The sequence below is a fragment of the Scomber japonicus genome, chromosome 7 (assembly GCF_027409825.1).
Source record: "Scomber japonicus isolate fScoJap1 chromosome 7, fScoJap1.pri, whole genome shotgun sequence".
Classification (NCBI taxonomy): Eukaryota; Metazoa; Chordata; class Actinopteri; order Scombriformes; family Scombridae; genus Scomber; species Scomber japonicus.
In genome coordinates, this window is record NC_070584.1 from 15176291 (window position 1) to 15181452 (window position 5162).

Here is a 5162-nt window from a genome sequence, read left to right on the forward strand (position 1 = left end):
TTGGATTGTTTCCATTATCCTATCCCACAGAAGGGATGTGGGGTCTGATTTAAATCATTTCTATCCCCATCGATGACTCATACTCTCGCGCTAGCTCTCTCATCCACTCATCAGGTCCTCATTTAATCATCGCAATTGACTTAGGCCTTCCTGGGCTAAGTGCAAGATTAGTGTGAATGTGAATGTGTGTGTGCGCGTGCGCGTGCGTGCCTGTACATCTGATGTGACAGGGTCATATCAAAGGTTTTCCTCTTTGAGCTTGTGCAATAGGTCGCCTTAAACCCCTGACTTTAGCCTATAGCTTTTTCAGCTGCTTTTCTGGAACAGAACAGATCACAGTGGCGCTACTAACCACCACGGGCTGTAAACAACTTCCCACTGATTTATCTAAACAGTTGAGTAATCAGATGATCTCTAATCATATCAGAGGAAAGCTTTCTTCCTTTATGCCGTCCCACCTCATGCAATCCCTCCTCAGTATTACAGAACATGACTTTACGATTGTGTGAGCCACAGAAGGATCTAGCCTGTAATTGTGTAACAGCGATTTCAGTCTATGTAAGCTTTGTTCAAGGGCAGACGGCATGTCTCTTGTTTGCTTTTGAGCCAGGACACGTTGGAGAGGGAGGGAATAACTGACTGTGGGATTATCAGGTGAGGCTCCCAGCCTAGATCCATTCCCACAGGTCAGCAGGTCCGCTTGATGACCTGACCTCTCACTTTTAAAGCCTGCTCAGCTGTTATCTTAATCAGGACTTGGAGCAGACTAATAGCAGCACTTCGTGGGAGATGTAAGAAGTTAGGAAAGAGGTTATGTACGCTGGGATGGGATCTGTGTTATGCCTGTGTTTTGGAGACAGCATCTATCACTGTTGTCCAGTCTCGTCTGGTGTGAATCATCACCACAACAATCCTAACAAGCAGACTGGAGTCGTTCGTAACGTACTGAGTGGCTGAGCCAGCAGAGACACGGCAGTTTCCTCCATCTCAAAATTATATTCCCATCTTCTCTTAGACATTAAGAACTCTCTCTATCCGCGTCCATGCCTCCATTTCTCAGGAAGACACTGTCTCTCCTCTCACCTGTGATCTGGAGTCATGGTTATAGAGAAAAAAAGAAAACCCAGAAAATTGTTGAAAAGAAGAAGGGGGGGGGGGGGTGATTAAAAATGAGAGTGAGGAGAGAGAAGAAAGATAGTCCACTCTTTCTTCCTCCTTCCATCCTCCCATAAAATGGCCCTGGTGCTCTTTTTTCCCCCCCTGTGAAGAGTAATTGGTGTGTGTGTGTGTGTGTGTGTGTGTGTGTGTGTGTGTGTGTGTGCTCATGGGTATTGTGCGAGAAAAGGGGAGTGTGTAAGTGTGAGCAAGACTGACAAAATGTGTATGTGTATCTTTGTGAGGGCGAGTGTGTGCAATAGTGGGTTTGTGCATGTAAAAAAAAAAAAAAAACCCACTATTGCACACACTCACCCTCACTGTGTGTGTGCTCTAGGAGGGGGATCTGGCCGACAGATTGAGAGCAGCTTGTTAGAAAGAGGAACAATGAGGCCACAGCCCCTCTCCTATCTTCTTTTTTTCCCCCCTTGCCTGCCTTTCCAGTGTTCTCTTTCTCTCTTTCCCTTTCCCCTTCCTTTCTCCTGTTTCCATGTTCTCTTTTGGAACACACTTCTTTCTTTCTCTTTACTTTATTTCCAGTTTCACCTGTCTTTTTGTTCTGTCTTTTTTTCTTTTCCTCCCACTCTCATCCTTTTTCCTCTCTCTCTCTCTCTCTCTCTCTCTCTCTCTCTCTCTCTCTCTCTCTCTCTCTCTCTCTCTCTCTCTCTCTCTCTCTCTCTCTCTCTCTCTCCCTCTCTCCCTCTCCCCTCACACCATCAGTTCCCTATCCTTGCTCTCTTGGGATAATCCTTTACCTGCTGGAACACATTCTTGGCTTTCTTTCACCCCTTCCATATATCACCTATCCACACACACACTTACATGAATATTGGTGCTGGCACACTCTGCTCTTGTCATGCCAACATGCAATTGCTTGTAACATCTTTCATGTGCTCCCTGGCATTCCTTTTGGCATTGGGGTTGACTGATGTTGTGATTAGGTTGTTAATTAAACATCATTAATGTGTGACAGGCTGCATTGACATGTAGGACATCAAGATGTGAGATGTGGTGTTGTGTTGGTTTTTTTTGTTTGTTTTGACCAAATGAATCATCACTGCTGTCATTCAAGTCTACCTGCATGTGTGTGGCTGCTGTTTTTGAACGTGGCTTCTAGGATGTTTCGTTGAGATGGAAAAGTTGTTGCTTTTGGGGTCCTGTGGTGTGGAATGGTTAAACCAAAGCTAGACTACTGTAGTCATCAGTGGTTCTCTGCATCCCATATGGTGTTAATATGTATGATTTGTTTTTACTCATCATAAAATCCTTTTTTAGGCTTATTTAGACATGAGCCAGGTAGTAATCAATGCTGATAGGACCCCCCCACCCCAAATTCTTTGGATTGAAGCTCTGTTAGTAGTCAATATGGGAAGTATTTACCTGACTCAAGCATAAAAGAGAGAGGATGGGGGAAACAAGTAGTGAAATCTACTCTTTCACCATCAAATCTGGTCATCTTCATTTCACTTATCCATAAATTACAAAATGGCTCAGTTACATTGACTCATTCAGCAAATAGGACTTGCTTTAGTCGATTCTTCTTATGCACCTTTTTAGGCTGCTGAATTTCTTTTTCTCTTTTTTCAAATGTTTGCTAGCCCATTTCTGTCCTTGTTGTTGATGGAACATGAGGTGTGTCCTTGTGAACATACCTACTAGGAGAAAATTATAAAAAAGATCAAATCAAGATTAATTGCATGTCTCATCTTTATTCCATGTTGCACAATGGGTTAAGTACATTATAATAAATCCTTGGAGGGAAGGCATGGCTCGCAGACAAAGACTTACAAAGCAACATGACCACACCTACGGCAGGGTAAAATACTAAAAGTTCATGGCAAGTTGTGACTCAGATCTGTTGGAATGTAAGAAGAGTACAACTGGATGTTATCTTTGCCCTAGAAACGCAACAGTATTTGTTTTAAAACGGGCTCATCCATACAATTTTCAATTAGAAGAATATTAGGATTATCCTCCACTATTATTGTATGTACCTGCCAGTTTCTTTTAGCCAACTGCAATTTTTATGATGTTCTAATCATGGAAAATTCTGACCATTTTTATGCTATGTTTTAACTTTCTTTACACATCCATTAAAGGCTGAAAACAAACTCCTTTTAATTAAGAGGCTTTGGCCTGTAATAGAGAAATAACAAAGCCATATCGAAACTAGTCAGTGCTGTCCTACATAAAATTATATGATCATCACTTAACCACCACCATCATCTTGACCATCATGAAGCTTGTGAACCAGCTGTCCCTGTTGGCTTCTGCACCCTGTTATTTTGACACAGAGCCAAATAGACAGACAGACGGATAGCCCCCCACTACCCTCCTAGTCCACCTCTCAGCCCCCTTTTGTCTGCCTGTCCTGCAGCATTACCCCTATGGTTGTAGTCTCCTAATTGCTCTGAACCCTGCAGAGAAGGGAGACTAAGCACGGGGGTTGGGAGGGGTCTTCAGCCATGATGGGGTCTTCTTCCCTCCCTCTTTTCTCCCTCCCACTGCTCTTCTTTCTTTCTTTTTATTTTTTTCATCTACTCAGACTTTCAATTAAACAATGTGTGCTCATTTGGCTAAGAATCTCTTGTACTCTGCGCACCTCCAACCAAGTCTTAGTGACCCATTCACATCTGGCTCTGCTGGCGATAACAGTATTCTCTGGAATACATGCACGTACCCACACACGTACACACACACGGCACTCATGTAGTATTGTACATATACGCAACTCATAGTTTGAATTAAGGGAATGACTGTGTGTGTGAGGCACTTTTACCATACGAAATTAGTTGTATTACTGTAGTTTTTTGTTACTGACATTTTGAAATCGGATGTAAAGAATGATTATAACTCTGCTGTATTTGTAAAAAAAATCTAAGTCTAACTTGTATGTCTTATGTCTTAGGGATGTCTTTTCCTCTCTTCTCAGGCACCTCTGCAGCCACCTCCAGGGTCCTCGGCCTCAGTGGTAGCTGCTGCAGCAGCGGCGGCGGCAGCATCGGGGGCACCCCAGTCCCTGAAACTAACTTACCCAGAGACTCTAGACCGCATCAAGGAGGAGTTTCAGTTCCTCCAGACCCAGTACCACAGGTTTGTGTGTGTAACTTCTTACAGTGTGTGTGTTTGTTAGAGTGGCTGGGCATTTAGAGCAAAAACAGCACTGTGTAAGGGGATACATTGGTGTGAGACTATTGCCTCAGATATGATCAAGGAAGGCTGGTTTAAGTAATAGATCCATCAATTTGAAAGCTTATCAGACGCCAAAACATTTAGATTTTTACAATACCTAAAGACAGGATTTTACAACTCTGGGATGATAATCTTATTATTATTATTATTAGTATTAGTATTTTTATTATTATTATTATTAGCTCTGTCTGGACAGTTGACAAGTAAACAGTAGAATGACCTATTTCACATTAATGTTCCAGGAGTTTACACTTTTTACACTTTCACTATTGCGGTGTGTTGCCAGGTGTCTTTGCATTGCGTTGTAGCAGAAGGTGAGGCTGGATGTTTTTACCAGCAGCACATCATTTTTCTTGCCCTCTCTTCTTCTGTATGCATACATTAGCAAAGGTGTATATATATATGCAGGCTATTCTTTTTGCATGAATGTGTGTGTGGTTGCTGTGCAAGAATGTGTCCAGAATGCCTTTTGAATGTGGGATTTAGGCTGACTGTGGAGTCCCAGCATTCTCTCTCTGTCTCTCTCTCCCTGTCTCTCTTTCTCTCTGTTCTCTTGGCACACCTTCACAGGGTACCCACCTCCACACTCTTCTCAACCTGCTTTGATTTAGCTGGCCAGAATCTCTCCCTCTCTTTCTGTCCCACTTCAAACTTCTTTTGCACAGCCCCCCCTTGTCCACAGCCCCTCTAACCCCTGTAGCTACTGCTGCTTCCCTTGTCCACACAAGCTCAAAACTACCAGTTCAAACAACACTGAGACTGGGATGACATAACCTACACATACAGGTACTTAAAGATGAAATGATAAGATGTAT